We start from the raw sequence: 26473 nt of genomic DNA on the forward strand, positions 1-26473 counted from the left end.
CTGGTTAATCCGAGTATATAAGAATGATAGGGAAATATGTAAGATTAGACTGTTATTTCATTCTAACTTAACCCCGCTTTTTTTGCTAACATATTTGTTCCTATTTTGGAACAGTATGCACTTTTAATGTTAAAAGAGAAAAGCCTTTTATTATGAATGTGTTATGCTAAAAGGTTTGTTAAAACACAATGATGGGTGTCATTGGCTGTGATTGCTAGCGGGTACATTTTCCAAAGTCCAATGAAGACCAGGACAGAGATGCTAACGTTACCCTAAATTTTGACAGCATCCAGGACTGACTCCATACAGTCAGAATACTACACAGTAGATGTGGTAGTCATAGTTTTTTTGTTTGTTTGTTTGATGGTTTGTTTTATGTAACCTGCAACTCAACTGCTATAATCTCAATTCATGTTCACTGCTGTGGGTAGTAAGCTAATTAGCTGAGCATGCTAACAATTGAAGCTTACCTTAGATAAGATAAACACACAATTTAATCCTTTCATTTTTGCTGTAGTATTTTTGGTTTTAGAAAGTTTAAAAATAGGCATCATCCTCTAAACTTTTAAACAGAGCATCACTCTTACTATAGCCCTATGCACATCATTTTGGGATGTGGACAAAAACAAAGCTTGACAGGTCTACCATGCTTAATTACAGTTGCTAATCTATGACTGGAAAATCACTATACGGGACGATGGGTTTAGCATGATCCCCAAAATATATTACCCAGGCTACTCACCCATGCCTAAACCTCATCCTGTTCAATGTCCAATGTCTTTTTCAGTGTTTGTGTGACTCCTTGTTCCATACATGGTAATTCCTATTCTGTTAATATCTGTCAATATTTGTTAATAAGACATGAAGATGTATAAAATATTACTATAGCTGTGACATAATATTAACCACAATCCTATGGTCATGTAAATATCTTTGCTGAAAGCATCCATCAAAACCCCTTAATGATCTAATGAGTCAAGTCCTTTGGGAGTGATGCATTATGCCTCAAAGGGCACATGAATGTTTATGTTGGCCTTGAAAGTACAGCCACAAGGTTGCAGGAGATGATTCGGTTGACTTTTATTTTATTATCTTTTGCTCTGAAGATTAAAAGAACAAGCTTGTTTTGAACCCACAATTAGCTCAATGTTTAGCTTAATGCCATTAATCTGTCAGGCACATTTGCACTCATGCATTGAGTGTGAGGCTCACACAATTAACACAGATCTCACAATTTCACGCCACACATGCCTTTTCTCACGCTGACTTTTTGTCTTCACTTCCTTGTGATTTTTAAGCAACGAAACCACAGGCGTTTTTTTTTTTCAAAGTTCAGATGGGCTGAGGCTGAATGAGATTAAGACAGCACTTTCCTCCTTGAGAACTCTGATTTCTCTGTCATGTATCAGCTTTTTACATGTGAACATGTGCAAGATTAAGGACTGCAGAGAGAGAAAGTAACAGTACCGGAACCTATTATGTAATTTCCATCTCCATATTTTTATATTTGGACTCCACTAAAGTAGCTTTGCATAATTCACGGTCCAAAAAAACTCCTAATTTATCTTATACTGGCCCTTTATGCAGTTCAGCCTTTCTCTTAATAGGTAGTCTCAGCTGCTGTCTCTTTAAGGCCCCCCTCCTAATAAGCCCACTCTGTTCTGATTAGCCAGTTTTCTGGAGGCCTGTTGAGGCAGCTGTATCACAGCTGTGTAAAGTTACCACCGATGCAAACCCAACATTTCTTGCTTTACTAATTCAAATTAAAATCTTTTGCATGATTACAGAATAGGCGACTTTTATTGTAAATAATTTATGGGAAATTAAACATGCTCCTCACCAAATTAGCTTTCGTTAGCAGCGCTAAAAACCAGTTGACACAAGAAGATATGGACATATTTTTTCAGCGGATTACTTAGAAATAATGCAGGGAGGAATAGTACAAGCAGACACAGCCACAGTGATTATGATGTTTGACGATGAGCTGCAGACGACCAGCACGCTTCCAACAGGTAAACAACTTATTTTACTTTGCTGTGCTGTGTAATGGAAAAACACTCACAGCGTTCCAGCTCGACTGGAGTCATGGCTCGACGTGACTACCCCCAAAAACAAAAAAAACCCACCATAATGTTGGCGGAGCAGAGCAGTGAACTCACACTCTGTGCATGGAGCAGATGATCATATAAAGAATATCAGCTCGGGATGAAAGTAGAAAAAACGTTGGAAACCGAGCGGTCAGAGCAGTCTGAGGCTGATGCTTTTTGCTCATAGGGATTACTTCTACATAGGTTTACCTCATTGTTTGACAGTTTGGCCACATTTAACACGAACATCTGACATTGTAACATTATGATAGAAAATAAGGAAAAACATAATATGTCCCCTTTAAAATAAGTCAATCTAAAGTCCAACTAAAAGTGAAACTAAAACAAAGCAGCCTGTAGAAGTCTAAATAAGTTGGTCTCCAGCGCTTAATGTTTTAAATATTTCTTAAATTCAGACACATTTATATTGTGATGAAAAGCTCTGCTCTGTCTGTGCTCCTCTCGCTGTGCTGTCCGTCTGCCCTGACACAAACACTCCACACCAGAAACACAAAATGAAAAGTCAGAAATCAGCTTCTCTCACTAATACAGTTAAAATTAGTGAGCCATGCTTCAAGAATAAGGTCAAGTTTAGTGAAGAAATCTGATTACTGACCTGCTGCACGTACACAAAGATTTACAGTAACCAGGTTACTACAGCGAATGTCAGGGTAGCCAGGTCTGTGTGACAAAAGAAGCACAACGGCCAATAAAAACCAGCCCAATACCAGAACTCAAAATATGCCTCTGCCAAACCATATACTCTGCTTTTAAAGTCCCACAGCATTGCTATCATTGCCAAATGTATTGTAATATCTACAAAGTAACACCATAAATGTGTGTGTGCCAGCATTAAAAGCAGTTTTCCAGAGTTGGGATTACAGCACATTGTGTGTGTGTGTGTGTGTGTGTGTCCATGGGTGGTGTGTTGGCATGTGTGTATATGCTGATCTGGAGTCAGTTTGGAAGGATTTGGATATAAATAAATTATTTCATTTAAAACATGGATTTTTATTTATAGATATTATTCATGCAATTTGCATGCAAAATAGGTCTACCCAACCTGCAGACAAAAAATTCAACCTGCAGCAACACTTCAAAAGTTGCCCAATTCCACAAGAAAACTGTGGACCTGGCGACCCTGGTGAATGTAAACACACTGATCGATTAGGACATGGTAAGCTAATGTTGAACTACACATTCAAAACCTGACCACATCTGGTTTGATTATAAATGGATTTTTATCTACATTGTTTCTTCTTTATTCAGATTGACTTGTGGCTGCAGTTTGTCAGAGATCAGCTAAACTGGTTCTGGGTCTGTATTAAGATGATGATTTATTCAGATATTACTTCTATTCGGATAGACCTGAGACACTAAAGTGGGGACTGTCGAATGATGGGAGCAACTTGGTGAGGAGCATAGATCTTTCTTATCCTATGTTTTGAAGAAAAATTGTGTAATATCTGGAGTGTATATCAAAAATGCTACCCAATAAACACAAATAAGCAAAAAGAAAAAGTCATGAAATAGCTGTTGGTTCATAAGGCCAGAGAGAGGTCGAGTGGGTCAATTTAGCATGAATATGGTGAATGGTAAACCACAGAACCATAGTAAACCATTTGGTTCTGGATGCCAAGTGATATTTAAAAAGCTCACTTAATGAAAAAAAAACAACAAAAAAACATTTTGTTCTGATTTTTCTCTCTAATTTTCTTTTTTCAAAAAGTGTAGCCTTTGAAAACATTTAAAACAAAAATGAATAAAAGCAGTAACAGTTGCTTGAATGATTGAATGTGGGGCTCTATTAGAAGGTGCTGCAATACACAGCTGAAGAAACAAAGCAACAAGGTGGGACATGTTTTTACCTTTCATCATTTTCCTCTCTCCGCTTTGAGAAGAGAGAAGGTATCCAATTCAGTCCCACCTAACCAAAACAAAAGTAATTGAAACCTCATATCAGCACCAAGGTTCCATTTTCATTTCATGCTGCAAAGTCCAGGTCTTGTGCTGATTTCCATATAAATCATAGACAAACTTTGTTATTTTGCTTTTGTGGTTGGCCTATACTGAGGTTGGCACTGTTATTTGTATCATCTGTGTACCTTAAGGATTGAACTGATACATATGAAGAGATGATCTCCGCTTGCACTGATGGGAAAAGGAGAACTTTTGTCAAGAAAGCTTGAATTGACCTGTAGAAATAACTGTAATTAAGGTTTTCCCATTGGACAGATGGATCACTGACATAGACACTGATTTTGAATAGGGCTCTGAAAAATACAGTTCTCTTTTGTTTTTGTTATAGTAAATAAAGTGGTGTAAACAGATTACTGAGTAGTTACCAGCAAAAAATAATAATTCAGTAAGATGACAAAAATATCACTTAACACAGAAATACACAGCAGCAAGTCTAACCTGAAAACAAGCAGCTTTGCACTATGCTATGTTATTGCAGAAGAGTAAAGTCGACCATTCTTGCATTGCCATTTCAATGTCATGATTGTCATTATGCAGGTGTCCAGTGAGTGCTGATGGTTTGTAATGTATTTCATTAAATTTATGACTGCTTTGGAGCCGTTACTGACAAGGAAATCAGGGTTCAGCTGATCTGAGAGCGTGTCCCTCAGCACACATCAATAAACCCACAGATCCGACCAGCATGGGGAATGAGTTTGTTTACCTGGCTCCTTATCACTACTGCCTATGGAAAACAAGAGTTTCTGTTAGCCTGATGTGTGTAAACACAACAGGTATTACATGTACAATTACAATACACAGCAGCAAACAAAGGCTTTGAGCTGATGAGATGGGAACAATAAACAGAAACAGTCCAATATTAGCTTTGCTTGCCAACTAATGCTAGCAGCTATGTGTAGACACTGATATATATGGCTTTTTAAACTCCTTTTGATGGTATTTGTTGAAAATAACGTGACCATATCCAAACCCTAATCCTACAGTAATTTCTATTTATTTTTAATATGTTAAATCTTCCCATTCTTCTGTTTTCAACATTCACAAAAATTGGTTTCCTAGAATACTTGTTACTCACCAGTCACCACAACATTTACTGCAAGAACAAAATAAAATCGGTGAGGTGACATGAAAAGTGGTAATATTTACTTTAAACCTACAATAACGGATTTCGATCACTTAGGGGCATCACCTTAAAAAGTTAATATGGTGCACATTTGCTTATTTACAAATCCAACAGATAAGGAGCAACATTAGTGGTATTTTGAGTTGTGTTTCTGTCCACGTGATGAATGTAAGTCACTCTTCTTTTTTGCTCTGCTTTGGTTTCCTCCAACTCCTAAGGGAAATATATCTGTTATATCTGTTTTTAGAGCTTTCTTACCAAAGACAGCTGCGTGCTGTTTCTGTATATGACATTTATGAGAACAGTGAAAGTGAACCAAAACAGTAAAGTTGTAGATCGTAAAACCAAAACAGTGAGTTGAAAGATACTATAAAGCTCCTTAAAGCTGAGGGCAGCTGCAAAGTGTTATGATAAGGTTCATCACTATGAGTGACCCCCTTCACATTTAACAGAGTCATTTGATCCTAGCTATTGTAAAAATATGAGGTACTGCAGTTTTACAATGAGATAGATTGGTATTTAAAAATATACTCATCTAATGTCACAAAGAAAGGCTGCAACAGGAAGGTGTCCCAACCACAATAAATGAGACAAAAAGTCCTCCCTAACACCAACAAGCAGCCAACTCCTTCCTAATGCTAAACACCAGAGAACTATGACTCAAACCTATAGTAAACAAGATATTTAACTGATTTTGAACAGGGTAATAGTTAAATTGTACTTAAATAATGAATATTTTAAGGGTGTTTTTATCAATTATGAAGCTCGGTTTGTCTTTATTCTCAGAAGATAACTGTAGACACTTTCATAATTCATTCCTCAGGGCAGCTCCAGATATTTCCCCTTCATTGCATCACTTGTTCAATCTCAGTTCTTCGGCTTTTCCCTTTGGAATATAGGTTGACAAATATTAATCTGGCTGTCCAGAGAAATAACATAAATTCATAATTCATCTGTTGTCATGTAGCGTTGCCTGTCTAATCAACAAACCACCTTGCCCATGTGTTGTTTTATTAGCTCTTGTGACCTCACCTGTTGTCTCCCTGATCAGGTGATGAATGACTTTCATATCAGGTTAGTGCCAAAGTAAGATATACTGCAGGTGATGCCAGAGCCGAAGGAGGGAAATTAATTAAGAAAAACAACCATGGACACAAATCCCAGTAAGTGTATGCAGTATCCACAGTCGCTCACAACAACAAAAAGATGCATCAAAGCTTTCTTTGTTTGCTTTTGTAGAAGAATGAGTTTCATTTAGGTCTATGTGAAACATGTCTCATTTGAAGAACAGCAAAGCTAACAGCTGCATAGTTTTACTGATTGCCTGCTTCATCTGCTGTTATTTTCTCTTAAAGCATGATATTGTTAGTTTAACAGTATGAGTCAAAGCAATTGGTATGAACTGAGAAGTGAATCGCTTAGTACACAAAGCCATCTGAGTGCCTCTGTGTAAAAACTGAAGAACTGGGAGGTTTGCTGAATCATTTAGGGCCCCGCTTAAAGAAATTTGAAAGAAGACAGCGCTTAATGAGATGTATCTAGGGATTCAACGGTCATGGTATTATTTTCCTACAATTCAATCCCATAAAAAATGAGCGGCTGTCGTTACCAACATTGATTTATTCCCACAGGTGTGCATTAGTTTCAGAGCCAGTGCCTTTTCATGGCAAGCTGCCAGAGATTAACTACAGCACATCAATATGCTTCGTAGAGACATCCTCATAGGATTTCTTCTTACTTTGCTGTCTCAGCTACGGCTCTGCTTTTGTTACATTCGTTTCTGTCGGATTTATGGAAGGGTAAGCCTGCAGTCAATGTCAGTGTTACTTACTGTAGCTTAGCTTTGTCTGTCACAGAGCTGAAACTTCATCTGTAGAGCCACACACATCCAAAAGGAATTACAAGGGAACATGGGTGATAAAGTATTGAAAGATTTCTGTCTTTTTCTATTATTCAGTGTGAATTTTCTGTTTGTGTGTGTGTGTGTGTGTGTGTGTGTGTGTGTGTGTGTGATTGCATAGGTTAGTCATTAAGACATTCACAGATTAATTTTAGTAAAACGTGAAGCAGGGACCCAACTTCAACCCACAGATCAAATCAGCACGTTATGAGTTGTGTGCCAGGGGACTTTTAAAATGCTTTCCCATAGTGTACCAAGAAAAATTCAATTATAACTGACTAATTGAAAACAGTGCAGAGAATGATTGAAATGAATTAATTTGTTAAAGAATGTACACACATACTAGCTGAAGAGGTTTGAAGAGAGTCTTTGGTTATTAGGTAAATTGTTATTTTAATGGAAGGCAGCACAGAATTATGTCTCAGTGGAGCTGAGATGTTGGTGGTGGTGAAAATTTGAAAACCACAAAGGGTTTTATTTTTGTTTATATTTTTCCAACTCTGGTTAATCTGCATATAGGTTTCAGTACAATGGCTCATCATAGCATTTAGAAGAATCTACATACACCAGCTCTCCTGGAGGACTTTAACTATCCCTTCACCTTAATGGTTCCCAAGGTATGGTATAGCTGGAGATGGTATCCGAGCATTTCAATTAGAAAGTGACTGCTCAAAGCCTTTAATGTTAGGCCTGTCTTCACTGTCACAGACAAGATGCTCTTTGGCAGTCAGGAAATGCTGCAGTATGATTGACACCTAAATCGTCTCTGCAGACAGGACTCAGGTTATTGGACCACCTTCAAGGGCGCATAAAAACAACAGGGAATTGGGGCTGAAATTAATAGTGTTGAGGCGGAAAAAATAACATATAACATGGTAGCTCAGGAGGGGATTAAAAATAACAAATAGCTCAATAATTACTACAGTTACGCTAATTAAAATTTCTCTTCATACTCTGGAGAAATTAATCCTGTCTGAATGAGACTTACAGCTTGGTTAGTTTTTAGTTGGATGTAGTATCTTAACTCCATTTGAGGACTTCTAGAAATTTGTACCGTGTCGTCAAGCATTTTACTCCATAAATGTACCATGATGATGAAAGTATACGAGGTAAAAAGTAAGAGCTACTTCAGACAGCTTGTAAACTTTGTTAGTTGTAACTAAAGAAGTAACAAATTGATTCATCGGTATGGTTTATTCTATAGATTGAGGATGTTATCGTGCCCAAGGCTCATTCTGAATGAGACTCCTTTCATTTTATGGTTGGTCACATTAATATTATTTTGTAAGCTCATAACCATCAAAAGGAAAAACTACTAGGAAAAATCTTTTAAAAAAAGATGACAATATGAAATGCACATAACACTGATACCAAACTGTCACATTTTAATAACTGACTGAAACACTCTAAATGACAACAATACATGTGTTAGACCCCTAAAGACATCAGAGAAAAAAATTGGAAAGAAAGTAGAGAGCGAGAAAGAGAACTGCATGTTGAGTTACTCAAAGAAAGGAAACTTTCTGGAGTTTAGTTCATCAGAAAAGTCAGACAACTGTATTTGGAATAGCTGAGAGACATGAATTCTCCAGCAGTGAGACAGTGATGATCATCTGTCTCCATCTTAGAAGCATAGTGACAGAGAGAGAGAGAGAGAGAGAGAGAGAGAGAGAGAGAGAGAGAGAGAGCAGTCTGGAAACTGGGACCTTGAATGTCTGGAGCTGCAAGTGTGAGATAATAATGAATTTAGACAGAATATTCATTGAATAGTTTTATTATTTTACACTGAATAGAATACACACCTTACATGAAGATTAAGAAGACAAACTTCAATCCAAAATATGAACTACTGTGTTATCGACATCTCTTAACTATCCCCTGCTGTTCTTTTAATTTATTTCGTTTTTGCTTGCTCCTGTTCTAGTACTGACTGCACCCACACTAACAATATAGCACAATACAAATTAGTTTAGTTTTGGTAGTTAGACCAGAAGACTGTGACGTGCACATAGAGCTGCAGTGTTAAAGGAGAAGAATACATTGTTGGACTGGATGCCAATACAACAATTAATCACTGCCTGTACTGGTGTGAAGTGGTTTATTAAATAAAAAATGCTCTTTATTACAGCAAATAAATCTGCCTTTTATCAAATTTCACAAGATTTGGAAATGATTGCAAGCCTAAAAACAACTATGTCATCATATCTGTGACACAAACCGTGGCAGAAATTCTCACGTGCTTATGTTTCCAATGTTTTCTATGAACTGTGCACTAGCCCACACTAGTGTAATTTAGCCATAGGGTTACAAAGTATGGCAGTGCAAGAGAGCAGTGGATGAGTTCAGCAACCTTGTGGCCGGTCTTTATCACACCCGTAATAACAGAGGAGAGAGTAATTCCATTGATAATGAAATCTGACTCAATATATTCACCGCCCTACTTGTCATTCTGCACACACTCTGCTCAGTGTCACTTTTTGGAGTAAATTAATCATTCCAGCTGTTATTTACATCGAGTATGTCCACAGCTGTATCAGCCAAATTATTGCCATAAATCTCTCTAATTCTGGAGTCTGTCCACTTTGTATATTTGATAGACGTGCATGAATTTAACCTGATCAAAACTTTGAGCCTGGAGATGTTTTCTCCGTTTCTTCTTGTTTGCATCAATAAAAGCCAACTGTATTGATACACGACTTTACAAGACTTTAATGAGCCTTTTCTTTCCATGAAATATCCCCAATGATTAAACACACAACTAAACGAGCTTACTGAAACACTATAAATGCAAATTTGTGTGGTTGAAATGCAAATACTGTTCTATTTGCATGGAAAAAGCCATATCCTGACTCATTTCTTCCTTAATTGGAAGGGAAGTCTCACATTGTTTCTCTTCTAATTGATAGAAACCAAAAGATAGAAATGGTGAACACAAAAGGGCATCCTGCACCTTCTACTCTGCTCATGTCCTGGCATTACTTGTTGGTTACATGTGATTACAGACTGTTGCTACAGATACTGTAGCAGACCAGGGCTTGTACTGTAGTCCAGGTTTCATCTCCAGCTTCTGTGTTTCTGGATAGACCTTATTATTTTACACAAATTTTATCAATATTCAGCACCAGATTTACATACATTCAGTTTAAATCTGCAATCTGTGTGTAATTAGCACCAGATTTAGAAAGGCAGCAGCCAATTTCTCAATCAGCGACTGGGACTGCCCTCTGGCCACATTCTCTAAGAGCCTGTCCTCCCAAAAAAAATGTCCCTATAGGTCATAAACTATGTCACCAAAAACAATCTATAGTTACCTTTGAGTGACAGACGCCATCTTGCAGCAGTAAAAATTATGACCCGCAGTCATAATATATATATATATATATATAAACGTCATCTGCAAGTCAGATGACGTTTATATATATATAAGGTGACTTCCTTATTAAATTCAGAGTTGGGTGGATGGCGAGACAGTTAGTTAGGTGGCAAAAAGTGGACTTAGCAGGAGGAGACTGCTATTTGCTTCCCATTTCCAACCGTGAGTCGGGGCATTTGGTGGTGGTGTTCACTGTTGCCATGACGACAAAGGTTGCCTAACTGTAAAGAAGTAGTAACCATGTTTCATGTGAACATTTTAATGCAAACTATGATCTTTCCCTAATCCTAACCAAGTGGTTTTTGTGCCTAAACCTAACCAGACCTTAACCACAGCGTTGTCGCATCATAAAACATCATTATTTTTTAACAGTGATTTGTAAAGGTTTTGGAAAGCTGCATATTATGCTCCACTGGGTTGTTCTATATATCCCTGCCTCTGCTGAGTTAATATATCCCCCTCATAGTGATTTATGCTGCTTCACCAATAGACCATATAAAATATCTAAAATAAATATAGGCTGTTTAAAAAAACCTATACCATGGTTAACTTCTCTCCATCAGCACTGGATATTCAGAGTGCCCTGATGGCATCCTGTGCTAATTCTTTAAAGCAGCGATATTCCACAGCATCTTTTAAAGCTTTAAATTCCAAGCAAAATGTGCCAATCACCTGAGAAGTCTGTTGACACCACATTTCTCCAGCAGCTCTATAAGCTGTCAGCACTGTGTAAGGAAACACTATCTTCCAGTGTCCTCTGTCTACAACAGAAAGCACTTGTCCACAGTTCTAATTTCCATTTGAACAAGTTGAACAAAGTGCATATAAAGGCTATTTGATTTGTTCTTGTACATCTCACCCACTTTCCCTGATAAATACCAATGTTTAGCATTCACTGCACGACTGAAGTGCAGTCTAGTGAATCCTCTTGAACCAGAACTCTATCAATTCTGTCTGCCAACACTTACCATCAGCCAGAGCTTGGTGATAAGTGGACAGCCGCTGTTATTAACAGTCCCACAGGCATTCATATGACACATAACAATGACGCATGGCACAGAAGTTCAAAAGGCAACATATTTCACTGGACAACACACAGTCTAAACAAAATGTTGGAAGAATGTCTTCCAGTGGAGGAAGTTGAAAAAATCTCTTTATTGTTGAATGTCAGAAACTAACATCAGTAAGAATTCTAGTGGCCCTGTGCCTGATTTATAATAATCTCACAGCTCATTCAACCTCACCAAAACAGAGTGTATTATAGAGGACATATTATGTACATTTCCATATTTTAATTCTGGGGCTTTACTGGTAAATCTTTGCATGATTTAAAGTTCTAAAATCGTATCTCATATTGGCGCTTTATGCAGTCCCTTAGTTCAGCCTCTGTCTGAAACAGTTTTAGCTCCTGTTTCTTTGAGGCCCCCTCCCGATGAGCCCACTCTGTTGTGATTGGGAGGCTTCTGTAAGCTGCCCCTTTAATTATGCGTAACTTTAAGCCTCAAGAAAATTTAAATGGGTGAGTAAAATTCACCCACCGCACAGTTGTCATGAACAGGGAAATTAGCTATAGAAACCAAAAATGTTCTTTGTATGAGGCTGTAAACATGTTTGTTTCTGCTGTAAAGTTGAGTATTTCAACATGGGGGTCTGGACAGATTGACTCCCTTTTGGAGCCAGTCTTAAGTTTTGGCACTTTTGCGTTAGCTTTGTTTTTCAGCCCCAGAGATTGCCACTTGCTTTATAAACAACGACATAGAGCTGTGATGGCTGGGAAGCGAACCAAGGTCAACTGCTTGGAAGGAAGCTATGCTCACCACTATACCACCATCGCTGTGCCAGATGAGGATTTTACTGCCAACTCAGCACTTTATATCAGTGTAAGAATTCAACAGGGAGAGGAGGAGGAACAGAGGAGAGGAAGAGGGAGGTACACCAAGCAGAGAAGAGGAGAATGTAGTTTGACATACCTGTAACTAATAGTAATATTATTATTGACTACGGAAGCTACACTGCAAAAAACTAAATGATAACAGAGTGGATATTGTATGTAGTCGATGTATGAAGTAAAGGACTGTGCAGAGGAGTAAGTAGTCCTGGTCCAGTCCAACATCTAGAATCACTTATTTGAAAGCGACCAGATTCACTGTTTCAGTCTTGAAGGCATTTCACTACTCATCCAAGAGGTCCCTCCAGTTCTCAACTACACTCCCGAGACTGAAAATGTGATTACTGTTATTAGACTTTGGAGCCGTTTATAAATGAACTAATGTGACCCGGGCGAGGAGCAGTTCACCCTGTAAGGCGGTGTGGCTCACTGACGTATTTTAATAGTTTTTCGACAACAACAGAAGTCTGCGGCGCAGAAGAGTACGATATAACAGGCTTTGGATGATGTAGGTGAACAACTGAATATTTTCTTCAGTTGTTCATCAACAATGTGACGAAACCCTTATTTTCAATCACTTCCCAAACGTTCTCGGGCAGGTTTCGTAAGAGGACTTGAGGAAAGCCTGTGGTATGTCTGCAATTTAAAGCAATTTATTAGAAGAGACCAACAGAAAACTGACCTGCACCACCCTCTGGAAGACGAAGTCAAAGATGAAGTCGAGCTTTGGACATTGGCACTGCGTGACTTTTAGCCTCAAGAAAATTCAAATGGGTGAGTTATATAAAATATCTCCCACTGTTGAGTTGTCATGAATGGGAAATTAGCTATAAAGACCAAAACCCTTTTTTGTACCGTAAAGCTGGGCATTTCAACATGCAGCATGAGGGTCTATGCAGATTGACTCGCTTTTGGAGGCAGCCTCAAGTGGCCATTCAAGTAACTGCAGTATTTGGCACTTTCACACTGGCTTGGTTTCTCAGCCACGGAAGTTGCTGCTTGCTTTGTAAACAAGGAAACGGAACTGCGATGGCCAGGAATCGAACCCGGGTCAACTGCTTGGAAGGCAGCTATGCTCACCACTATACCACCATCGCTGTGCCAGATGAGGATTTTACCGCAAAATCAGCACTTTATATCAGTGTAAGAATTCAACAGGGAGAGGAGGAGGAACAGAGGAGAGGAAGAGGGAGGTACACCAAGCAGAGAAGAGAAGACATACCTGTAACTAATAGTAATATTATTATTGACTAAGGAAGCTACACTGCAAGAAACTAAATGATAACAGAGTGGATATTGTATGTAGTCAATGTATGAAGTAAAGGACTGTGCAGAAGAGTAAGTAGAGCAGGTCCAGTCCAACATCTAGAATCACTCAGTTGTTGAAAGCAACTAGATTCATTGTTTCATTCTTGAAGGCATTTCACTACTCATCCAAGAGGTGGTGGCTCCTGGCTTCTCAGAATTCCATCAGGCAGCGCATGAACAAGATTCACCACCCTCTGGAAGACGAAGTCAAAGATGAAGTCGAGCTTTGGACATTGGCATTGCGTGACTTTTAGCCTCAAGAAAATTCAAATGGGTGAGTTATATAAAGTATCTCCCACTGTTGAGTTGTCATGAACGGGAATTTAGCTATAGAGACCAAAGCCCTTTTTTGTACCAGGTTGTAAACGCATTTGTTTCTACCGTAAAGCTGGGCGTTTCAACATGTAGCATGACGGTCTATGTAGATTGACTCGCTTTTGGAGGCAGCCTCAAGTAACAGCAGTATTTGGCATTTTCACACTGGCTTGGTTTCTCAGCCACAGAAGTTGCCGCTTTGTAAACAAGGAAACGGATCTGCGATGGCCGGGAATCGAACCCGGGTCAACTGCTTGGAAGGCAGCTATGCTCACCACTATACCACCATCGCTGTGCCAGATGAGGATTTTACCGCAAAATCAGCACTTTATATCAGTGTAAGAATTCAACAGGGAGAGGAGGAGGAACAGAGGAGAGGAAGAGGGAGGTACACCAAGCAGAGAAGAGAAGACATACCTGTAACTAATAGTAATATTATTATTGACTAAGGAAGCTACACTGCAAGAAACTAAATGATAACAGAGTGGATATTGTATGTAGTCAATGTATGAAGTAAAGGACTGTGCAGAAGAGTAAGTAGAGCAGGTCCAGTCCAACATCTAGAATCACTCAGTTGTTGAAAGCAACTAGATTCATTGTTTCATTCTTGAAGGCATTTCACTACTCATCCAAGAGGTCCCCCCTGTGGTTCTCCTGGCTTCTCAGAATTCAATCAGGCAGTGCGTGAACAAGACTCAGGCAGCGTTGTCGGCAGGATTCGAACCTGCGCGGGGAGACCCCAACGGATTTCTAGTCCATCGCCTTAACCACTCGGCCACGACAACCACCCTGTTAAGAAATTGTTGTTCAGGTGTCAAATGCATACATGTCCCACGTGTTGTTCCACCAATACTACACTACAGTACAACATTCATATCATCGCCTCACAAAGAGCTTCACAGACAGTTTGTAAAGGCAGTATTACTCAACTGTGTCTCGATAGAGATCTGACAGGTAATAAAAGAAAAGTAACCATGTTATAGATATGTCACATCACCATCACCTCCAAATAAAAGACACTATTGTCTTTGTTTAAATTAGTGAAAAGTATTCCACAACTTCCTCTGTCCTGTCTTATTACGCTTTTCTATTAGGGAGTGTTTGTAATGTTCTGTCCCACTCATACACAAGCTCTTATATACAAATTGCATGTGCATATTTTTTCAGTGTGAAGCCTTTTGATTTTTCATCTCTGCTGATGTGATGTCTACAAGTTGGTCATCATCATAAAGCCTGTTGGAGATGCCGGGGATTGAACCCAGGGCCTCATACATGCAAAGCATGCGCTCTACCACTGAGCTACACCCCCACTTTCAAAAAATGAATTAAGACAACAGAAGTATGATAAACGATTGAACAGAGGGCTGTAGTACAACTTAAGCTGGATATGTACTTCAGCGTAAAGAAGATACACCATAACCACAGCAGTTACATGTGTAGGCCCTGAAACCACAACGTAGGCTACACTACAAATGATCCAAAAGTCCAGAACCCCAAAAATTCACTTTGCAATCATGTCAAACTAAGACGAGCAGCAAACCGTCACAATGACAAAGTAAAACCAGCAAATGTTTGGCAGTTTGCTCTATTGACTACATAAGAAATGAATCCATTACGAAAAAAGAGGATTTTCAGTCAATTTCCATTCACCACAAATGCTCTTAAATCACTCGTCTCTGAAGAACGAATCTGTTCGTATGATTTATTCTTGCATGAGGCCCACTGTCTCAAGAGAGCGATCTTTTCACCCTCAGTGATGTGATACAAATTCAAGAGTTTGTGATATTTAGTACAACAAGCTAGCGAAGCTCTGTAAACATAACCGTGTTCCCACGCATGTACAGTGGAGTGTGCCGTACAATGAACTACTCTCCCGAGACTGAAAACGTGATTGCGGTTATCAGACTTTGGAGCTGTTTGTAAACAAACTAATGTGACCCAGGCGAGGAACATGTCACTCTGTGCAACGGTGTGACTCACTGGCATATTTTAATAGTTTTTCAACAACAACAGAGGTCTGCAGCACAGAGAAATACGATATAACAGGCTTCAGATGATGTAGACGAACAATTGGAATATTTTCTTCAGTAGTTACTCAACAATCTGACGGACCCCTAATTTTTGATCACTTTCCAAATATTCTATGGCAGGGTTCATAAGAAGACTTGAGGGAATCCTGTGGTATGTCTGCAATTTAAGGCAATTTATTAGAAGAGACCAACAGAAAGCTGACCTGCACCCCCCTCTGGAAGACAAAGACAAGTTTGGACAGTGGTGCTGCGTGACTTCTGCCTCAAGAAAATGTAAATGGGTGAGTTATATAAAAACTTTCCCACCATACATGAACATGGAAATATTAGAGAAATATAGGGACCAAAACCCTTTTTTGTAACAGGCTGTTTCTGCTGTAAAGTTGGGCATTTCAACATGCAGCATGGGGGTCCACGCTGAGTGACTCACTTTTGGAGCCAGCCTCAAGTGGCCATTCGAGCAACTGCATTTTGTGGCACTTTAGCGTTGGCTTGGTTTCCCTGCCACGGAAGTTGCCGCTTGCTTTGTAAACAACGAAACTAAACTAAACTGTGATGGCCGGGAATCGAACCCGGGTCAACTGCTTGGAAGGCAGCTATGCTCACCACTATACCACCATCACTGTGCAAGATGAGGATTTTACTGCAAAATCAGCACTTTATATCAGTGTAAGAATTCAACAGGGAGAGGAGGAGGAACAGAGGAGAGGAAGAGGGATGTACACCAAGCAGAGAAGAGGAGAATGTAGTTTGACATACCTGTAACTAATAGTAATATTATTATTGACTACGGAAGCTACACTGCTAAACACTAAATGATAACAGAGTGGATATTGTATGTAGTCAATGTATAAAGTAAAGGACTGTGCAGAAGAGTAAGTAGCACAGGTCCAGTCCAACATCTAGAATCACTCATTTGAAAGCAACTGGATTCACTGTTTCATTCCTGAAGACATTTCACTACTCATCCAAGAGGTGGCCCCTACGGTTCTCCTGGCTTCTCAGAATTCAATCGGGCAGCGCGTGAACAAGATTCAGGCATCGTTGTCGGCAGGATTCGAACCTGCGCGGGGAGACCCCAATGGATTTCTAGTCCATCGCCTTAACCACTCGGCCACGACAACCACCCTGATAAGAATCTGTTGTTCAGGTGTCAAATGCATACATGTCCCACATGTTGTTCCACCAATACCACACTACAGTACAACATTCATATCATCGCCTCACAAAGAGCTTCACAGACAGTTTGTAAAGGCAGTATTACTCTTCAGTTTTGGTGTATAACTGTGTCTCGATAGAGATCTGACAGGTAATAAAAGAAAAGTAACCATGTTATAGATATGTCACATCACCATCAAGAAAAACCACTATTGTTTTTGTTTAACTTTGCGAGAAATATTCAACAAGTTTCTCTGTCCTGTCTTATTAGACTTTTCTATTAGGGAGTGTTTTTAATGTTCTGTACCCCTCATACACAAGCTCTTATACACAAATTGTATGTGTATATTTTTTCAGTGTGAAGCCTTTCGATTTTTTGTCTCTGCTGATGTGATGTGATGTCCACAAGTGTGTTGTCATCATAAAACCTGTTGGAGGTGCCGGGGATTGAACCCAGGGCCTCATATAGACTTCCACTAGCTCCACAGGCCACTTAAACAAACAATAGAAGTTGGATTTAGTCTTAGCACCAAAGGCTACGGAACGGATGGCTGTTTATGGGCATGCTAGAATGATATGACATCAGTTCGATGGGGAAGTAGAGGAAACTTTGCAAACAAATTCAGAGCAGACTGAAGCCCTGACCTGGCAGCATTTTTACATATGTTAACCTCAAGTTTTGGAACTTTGATTATGTTTAACATAGACATCCGAAAATCACAAAAAGCACGTTGCGTCCCCCTTAAATGCGATTTCATCAAATACACTGAATTGTAGGTGAGCAAATATTTATAAGAAAAAAGAAATTCAAAATATATAGTGTTAAATTGAAAAACTAACCAAAACACAGTCAAAAAGCACAAAATACCACTTAGAAAATGTAAATCTTATGTAGTTTGATCAACTCAGCAGTCATATTTTTGCCAATGTAAGTATGGCACAATACATAACATTTTAAATTGCCTATATACACTTCCAGCAGATACAGAGTAATACTATTATTCATTGCAGTCGTGTTTTTGTCAGTCCAGTATCACTCTCCGTTTGGCTCGAGTTTGGTCTCCACCAAATCCTGAGGGAACAATCTGGCTCTTTTATTGCTAAATGCTCCACTATGTTCACCAGCTAGTCAATACCTTGGTCTGTCTCTGGAGCTTGGCAGGTAGTGTGTAGTGAGTTTTTCCTCTGACAACAGTTGTCTGCCATGGCCGAAAACAATGCTTTGAGAGCTTTGACAGTGAACCAAAACAGTAAAGTCGTGGGCCGAAAAACTAAGACACTGAGCTGAAAAGATGCTATAAAGGGGAACTGCAGAGGCAGGTGATAATCCTCTCTAGGTTAATTGTCCTCCTTCATATTTAAGTAGTCATGTGTTCCATTGTTAATACAAAAATACTGATTATAGCCACTTTAAACAAGAAGTCATCAAAGATAAAAGTTTCAACACCACATGAGATGTTTTGATTGGGTGAATCAAGGAAGCTACAAGCCCTAATTAAATCTCCTCATTGTAAGGGTATGTTTTGGTCTTATGATAGTTCTCTCATCTACATTCTGACTTTCACTGCACAAACCCCTTAAATAATGTCCCCCTTTGGTGCTGCATTCATTTGTTGCCTGCAGTCTTCTGTCTGCTCCTCCCACATGCAAAAATAGGGAAACTTCTCAATTCACTTGTTATGTTCAAGGTCCAAACTATGACTACAAATTTGTTTTAAGCGAGCCTTTTTCCCAAAACCACAAACACATAAAATCCATTGATGTCTGGTGTAAAAGCTTTGACCACATAAAATGTTATGACAACCAGGGTCACTGCATAAAAGCAGAGCTGCTGAAAAGTCTTTTCTCCAATATGTAAGTACAAGCCTAACCTTTTGTGTTGAGGATATGAAGAACAAATATTTCAGTATCTGTACTTCATCTGTTTTTTTCCCCCCAGTACTGTTAAAGACACAGTGTTACAGTGTGTCCACAGTGTATCCAAAATATCATCTACATCTAAAATTGCAAATAAAACTGTGAACAAATTTAGTAGAATTTGATGACAAAAGTCTGATATATGCATGTCCAGCTAAAAGAGACTATGTAAACATAGTAAAGTAGCAAAAAATGTCACCCCTGACACATCCATCTCATGCAATGGTCCTGCAGCTAGTGCACAGGAAAACATGGAATTAAAATGCTCAGTATCAGTTTCTAACACATGTATGTCTGTATATTGTATGGCAGTACATAATAACCTGCTCTGAGGTGTATAACTCATTGCAGAATCATAAATAGGGTAAGGTTGGTGTTGGAGTAGTTTCAGAGAGCTAATTTGCATTCATGTGTGCTACAGCAACAAGCCATGGTTTACCAAAGAGCTCAGGCAAGGGAGACACATTGAGGGAGCTCAGAAGGCAGAAAAAAGAGAGGAATACAGAGCAGCAAAAAAGTAGCTGAACGAGGAAATAAGAATACAAGGACATGTTGGACAGGCACTTTTCTACCAGACTCAGGCCACAGGCTCTACCTGCAGGCCTCACTTTGAGGAGGCAATTAGTCCAGTTTTGTCTCTCCAATACAATTTCCATATCATGTATGGCTCATGGCTGTCAGCATTTTTTGGCATTAATAATACATTAACTATTTCAATTAAGCGAGGGAAAGCAGTTTTGACTGTAAGTGTGTGCACACGTATTATGGGGATAGGATTAGGAGAGAGCAAGAATGTGACAGAGGTCCTAAACTGGTTCTGAATGTAGGATGTCAGTTACATGGTACTTTGCTCCACAGACTCAGACACACTAAAAGATTTAAAAGTGCATTGCATCACACATAAAAAAACAATGTCACAGATTGGTGTTGTTTGTTTCTGTGCCCTAATTGGGCTCATGCATACCCAAGATGATTAGGCAAGGACAGAGTGTGAGTCATTATCAAGTGTCCTTCTGTCTCCTGTCACAACACTGATGTTAGGATCTCTACCTCACAGGAACCTGCAAGAATCAAAATTAAGTAATCTACATGTGGGATGTTCTCTCTTCCTTGACTTTTCATCTTGAACTTGTACCTTGTGCTGTTAAATATCACATGCTTCTATCTTGCATTCACATTTTAGGTCACTGTGCAAAGCGCAGTCAAGTGCACGGCACAGGCTCACAGGGTGTACCAACTAATTTTTGATCATTTTGTAGCCAGCAAGTGACAATTCAGCTGCAGTACAGATGAAAACATAGACTGGATTTAGAGGACTGCACTGTATAGTCAGCAGGTATAGTAAGGCTATAAAACTAGTGCACTCCATGCCACAGCGTTCTGACTGTTTTGTGAAGGAGACAAACAGTTGAGAGTGGATCTGCAGCAAGAGTCTCTCCCAGGAGGGAACTGATGTCCTTGTGTGGGTAGCAAGTGAATGTAAGACACTTTGAAGGAAATTAACCACAGAGGAGATAACACATTTGGTTACTGTGTGACTTTGGTTCCAGAAGAAGGATTACCAATCATAGGAAACTTGGTAAGATTTGGCAAGGGCAGTCTGGCAATGTAAAATTCTGACATCTGCCTCCACAATCCCAGTGTGCATCATTGCACGTCCTGACTGTTCTACATAAATGATGTAGCTAAGATCGAACAGAGAACATATGCTGTATATAATTGTTTGGATTTCCCCAAATTACAGAAGATGGAATTTCAAGGACTGCTGGGTATTTCTACTATTAGAATATATTTGAGGAGGCATTATGAGTATGGGCTACCACTGGATGCAATCAACTGGTAGCCACTATGACAGTGTGCCTGTAGCACTGGTGTGTATGGCATTCATCCATGCCTGTCCACACAAAGCTACCTCACTTCTAGACAAACAGAATAGGCTCTGCTGCTGTGGCCCATATTTCTTTCCCCTCACCTCTGTCCCTGTGTCATTTCCCCTCCTACCCTGCATTGCCACAGAACAAGCCAATTGTGATGATGCTGGGTCAGGGGAAGGAAAGAGGCTGAATGGAGATTCATTCGGCACTACACAGACACTGTACACCACAGCTAGCTTTGCTATTTAAAAAAAATACCTTCAACCACCTCCTGTGAACATGAAAAATTCCCATCTGCTTCAATACATCCACTGCCCCCATCCTCCAGTCAGTATCATGGACTTTCTGACCAGCTGGAAACATTATATCAGGATGCACAGTGATGATTCCATCTACCACTGAGAGGTGGGCCTGGAAGAATCATGACAGACTTTGGCTTTAAGGAAAAATCCCCACTCTGATTCTCTCACACTGGTATAGATCACCAATCCGAGATCTTCAGTGCATTCCAGGACTGGTTTTGTGATGAAGTGTAGTAATTTACTTCTCGGTGTAGCCCCATTTTTACTCAACCGACCTTGCCTACTTCAATTTCAGTTCCTGATTTTCTATATTCTCTAAAATTACTTTTTGGGTGTTTGTGATAGAGAGTGATGCAGTGAAGTTTTTGTCTGTGTAAAAGGAAAGTGAGAGTGAGGAGAACAAAATGCCACAGCGTTGTACCCATTTGTTCAAATTACAAAAAAGCTGTTGACAAGTATTTTGTTTTTTACAGATAGCAGTTCCACAAAGATGCAGTCCATGGCTGCACAGTTTATACATACACATCACGTTATCCATCTGCGTCGTCAACATCGGGCTTCCAGGGCTTTAGCCGGGAATATTTTTTGACTAGCCCTGAATCCTTCTGACAGAGTAAAAAAATCTATAATCATCAGGAAATGTAATTAATTTAATTCCCAATCCACGCCCAACCCTCGCTGCTGCCTGTGTGTGGATGTAGTAGAGACTGAGGGAGTGGGCAGGTCTGGGTAATGTCCTCTTGTAAGCTCATTCCATCTGCAGCCCTCTTTCTCTCGGGGGCTGTGTGCATGCTCCTTTCCTCACTTGCACCCTGGCATGGACACATGCTGCTTCATGCTGTCTGTCGACGGTCTGGCCCACACAACAGTAACAACACTACACCAAAAAGGTATAAAGAAAAGTCCCATTAGCGACTGTGCTGCCCCTAGATTTGAGAACCACTGGCTAATGACACTGGTACATGTCAACAAGCTAATTAGCATAGGGTAACAGTGTTTTGTCCTGTAGGCATAGATGACATGAGTTAAAGGATATAGGATATTTGGGGAGTTAGTAACACAATTTGGAGAAAAGCAAGATGTTCGAAACACCTGATATTCCCACAGGTGCTAAACACAAAGTGCTAAACATTACAGTAGTCAAATAAAAATGTAAAAGCAGAATAAAAATTAAAGTAGCAATTAAACAGTGGTGGTTTGAGAATTCTCAGCTTTGCTGCAGATGTCCGTTTTGTCCAGAGCAATTATCTTAACATTACTATTAAAAATGAAATTTCACATGAAATGTAATGTTTGCAGTAGTTAAACAATGTAGTAAAATTAAATGAAATTTAGGCAGTAGTGTTCCACACAGAACAGCAGGGACCACCCCAAAAAAAATTTGGCACCTGCTGACCACAGCCCCAGATGATCTGGGCTTCGCACCAGACCTTGTCATCTCCTAGAAACACCCTTGACATTATTATTATCACCTTTTCATCCACATGGAAAATACCATAATATCATGTTTTTTACTTAGACATTCTGATGCACAACAAGCATACAAATATGTAAACAGCTATCAGTGGTAGGGGGATGACATTTTTTCCATTAAAGCACCAATTCACTTACATTAGAGGACACTGCACTGACCTGCACTTTAGATTGATATTTTTGGAAAGATGGCCTGTCTTGAATCGAGATTTTATTTTTAATGGCAGAACTGCAGTGCAAAAAGTGACTCCAAAAAGAAACATGTATTTTATTCTGAAAGCCTGATTCCGAAACCTGACATTTACTGTTTATGTGTTAGATACCTTAAACTGTCTTTGCTACTGTATTGCTCACTGCTCAAACCTGTTATTGACAAAAAGGCCAGAAAAGAGCTAAGTGTGGGACTTCAAAATCTTTTATCTTTGATCTTCACATGTACTTTGACAAAATGTATCCATTTTAGGGACATCTCTTTTATGCACCATTTACCCAAAATCCATGACAGCACCTCAATGCCATATCCTTGACACTGTTATTTGACTTGAGTCCAGTCTCTCTACTTTTAAGCAGCACATCTTGTCTGCGCCACATGCATGTGAGGCTTTTTATGTTGTTCTGCTGCACCCAGAGTGTCAGTGTTGTGTAAGTGTCCTCCAATGTGGCAGCATTCGGCACCAATTAACCAGGTTGATTTGCTTGTGTGCCCATTGTGCTTGGTGAGCAGAAGTGTTTTTGACTGATGTGGAAATATGAGTGAGTTTATCCGCGCTTTGAACATTGCAATGGTAGTTTGATCGTTTAACATCACTGCATGAAATGACTGCTGCAACTTCTATGATAATTACAGCCTTATGAAAATTCACACCCCCTGTAGGAACAAGACAGCAGAATGAGATACAGCAATGAGTTCTTTTGAGAAATGGCTCAGGAAGGCTTTCTTAATATTTGATATTACCACTGTGTGATTTGGTTGTATAGGAGAGTAAGGAAGGTTATGTAGATTTGTTCTTACCCTTGTCACAGACGTTCATATGTTTATTGGAATATACTGATTTGACTTACAATTAAGATACATTTGTGTATTATACAGTATGGTGCACTTGCTGTTTTTAGGGAGTTTGAACCCTTTGTAGGTGCCTACTGATTAGCAGTGAGGACATGCTGCTGTTGAAATGCACCACTACTTTCCAAGTTAATTCTTAGCTGAAGTCCAACGTTGATGAGGTCTTCTCAGTCCCAGTACTCTGCGAGTCCATGCCTTATCAGCTTTGGTTAAATTAATCACAATCATTTCTACAGTAAATCATTTTTTAAAGAGCACATCTTACAGGCAGCTTTTCATAAAATGCTTTTCTCTTTTTTCTAAAAACAGCAGCTACTTTTCCTCCTGCTATTCTTTTCTTTGCTGCTTTTCACACACAATTTATTTAACAGCCTTGTGGGTTGACACATCACCCTGTAGCCTGAAGGTTCCTGGTGTAATCTTGCAACAATCAATGCGCATCGACTGACATGTGTCCTGAGCAAGTATCCCTGAGCAAGTAGCTGACCCTGTACCTGATCTTGTATTGTAAGTCGCCCTGGGTATATAAGAGTGCCAGCTAAGATTTAACTGTACAGTAGTCCTGAACTATATGAATGATGGTTCCTGTCTGCAACATTCAGTGATGTTTTAAAATATGAAATAGTGATACTGCCATGATTTTAAATTATGGATTACTTTTGAAGAATTAATTAGAGGGATTTTTTGCCTTTAACAGTTAGGAAAGAAAGGTACCAAGCTGGACTCATGCTGTGATATGCACCGCAGGAAACTGAGCCAGACAAGCATAGTCAAGAAAAATCCTGCACCACCATACATCCAGCCTACACCAAAACTTACTTTTCATCTGACGCTTCATGCATTAACCAGGAAGCCATCTAATATTGACATTCAGTAGTGCAGTGAAGGAGTTTACCTGCAGGCAGAGCAAGCAGAGGTCTTAATTAACACAACTAAAGGGCCGTGACAATAAACAAGCGAGCCCCCACACACACCACTCCAGGCCATTTATCAAGGAATTATATGTAAACACTGCATTATCTCTCTAGCTTACTCCTCTTTCACCCATCTCCTCAGTCTGGCTTCCTCTCCCCATCCATTAGTCTTTCACCATCCGTTTTGTTTGTAGCATTTATGAGAGCACTGAATATATATATATATATATATATAGTGTTGTGCAAATTTGTATTATTGACCAGCTGCAGTAAAGATCACACTACAATATCGGTGGCTGAGCACGAGGGGCAAGGAAGTGTGCGGTCAGAAGCAAGGGGCAGGCTTAAATCTAACAGTCAATGGAGTCAGCATGTGCGTTATCTGAAAGTGCCACCCGCTCCCCTCAATGGGATTCTGCTTCTCTCGGATCATTATGGAGCACGATGGGGAAGTAAGGCTTCGCTCCATAGGATCATCTAAATGTATAGATTGAAATGACAGAGATTCTTGGGCGGTAGTGACATTTTTAAGGGTCAACCATAAAAGACAAGAAACATCTGAGATGGAGGGAAATCATTACTCTCCTGTTTTATGCCTGCTTATCATGCTCTAACAGCATAGGCTTGGAAAGAAAACGAAACACATGCAGGGGGGGAAGTATTCTTGTGTTTTTATGCACATCAGGTATTGAGGCTGCAACTCAAATTTCATCTCATCATTCCTCCCGCTAATGTAAATTACACCCTTAAACTAAAAACTCGGATGCTGCCAGAACAGGAAAATAAATCTGGTACCACTGATATATCTGGCTAGAAGGAAACGAATCACACCACAGTCATGGTGCTATTAGTAAATCAACTCAATATAACAAATACTGAAGAGATTATTTAAATGAAATGTTATAAAAAATGTGCATCATGAACATCGAGGTATATGAATATTGGTCATAGAGCAGACACCTTTAATATAAGTTGCCTAAAAATAGTAGAGCATGTCGATTTTACACATAAACTCTCCTTCTGACTTCAAAGAGCCAGCCTCTTGTCTTCCAAGCAAATAAATCACCCTTACCATGCCCATCCCATCCACACTATATGCTACCAAGCTAGGAGCATGAGAAAAATAAGAAAGAGCTTTTTTCCATCGTTCTTTTCTAAGGCAGGCTTGGCTTTGCCTTTAGGCTACGCTTTGTCTTTGCCTCCTGCTTTCCCACATCTGACAATCCTCAGGGGTTGGTGTGCATGAAGAAGTAAGGAACTGATTGAACTTATAGCATACTTCTATGCTTACAGTCTCTCTGACAGACACTCACATACAACAGCTGTGTTAGAAACAGCAGGCTAGTTCTATTTGCGATAAACATAAAAAAGTATACAGTTATAATGGCATGCCACTACAGAGTGTTGTATCATTATGGATTCAGTCTGCTCCATTCCCTATCGGCAGCAACTCCTAGCAGAATGGCAGATTGGTCGTGTTAGTATATGCAAGCTATTTCTCACTTCACCTTTCTCATTAGCTGCCCACAGTACTGCAGGAATTTATGCTAAAAACACTGGGGAGGAGTGTTCATTTGTAGGTCCCATGTTAGCTGGTACTCTGCTTAGTGGCTCAGTTTGAAAATTCATTTGAAATGATAGTTCAACCACGGGTTCCTCTCACTGCTGGATAACAATCACTTTTGGGACACACAAAGATCATTTAGCCCCAGGCTAGGTCACCTCCATGCTATATACATAAAGCTTTAATCTGACTTCACTAGGAGAA

General features: G+C 39.6%; 6 non-coding genes across 6 annotated transcripts; all 6 read right to left on the reverse strand.

The window, feature by feature from the left end:
- Nucleotides 1–13376: 13376 nt before the first annotated feature.
- trnag-ucc lies at nucleotides 13377–13448 on the reverse strand. The gene has a single exon. It is a non-coding gene; the product is annotated as a tRNA-Gly (tRNA).
- Nucleotides 13449–14194: 746 nt separating this feature from the next.
- On the reverse strand, nucleotides 14195–14266 carry trnag-ucc. Its single transcript has one exon. It is a non-coding gene; the product is annotated as a tRNA-Gly (tRNA).
- A 411-nt stretch (nucleotides 14267–14677) lies between these two features.
- trnas-aga lies at nucleotides 14678–14759 on the reverse strand. The gene has a single exon. It is a non-coding gene; the product is annotated as a tRNA-Ser (tRNA).
- A 452-nt stretch (nucleotides 14760–15211) lies between these two features.
- On the reverse strand, nucleotides 15212–15283 carry trnaa-ugc. The gene has a single exon. It is a non-coding gene; the product is annotated as a tRNA-Ala (tRNA).
- A 1272-nt stretch (nucleotides 15284–16555) lies between these two features.
- Nucleotides 16556–16627, reverse strand: trnag-ucc. The gene has a single exon. It is a non-coding gene; the product is annotated as a tRNA-Gly (tRNA).
- Nucleotides 16628–17046: 419 nt separating this feature from the next.
- trnas-aga lies at nucleotides 17047–17128 on the reverse strand. Its single transcript has one exon. It is a non-coding gene; the product is annotated as a tRNA-Ser (tRNA).
- Between the last annotated feature and the right edge of the window lie 9345 nt (nucleotides 17129–26473).

This window comes from Thunnus maccoyii, chromosome 21 (genome assembly GCF_910596095.1).
Source record: "Thunnus maccoyii chromosome 21, fThuMac1.1, whole genome shotgun sequence".
Lineage (NCBI taxonomy): Eukaryota > Metazoa > Chordata > Actinopteri > Scombriformes > Scombridae > Thunnus > Thunnus maccoyii.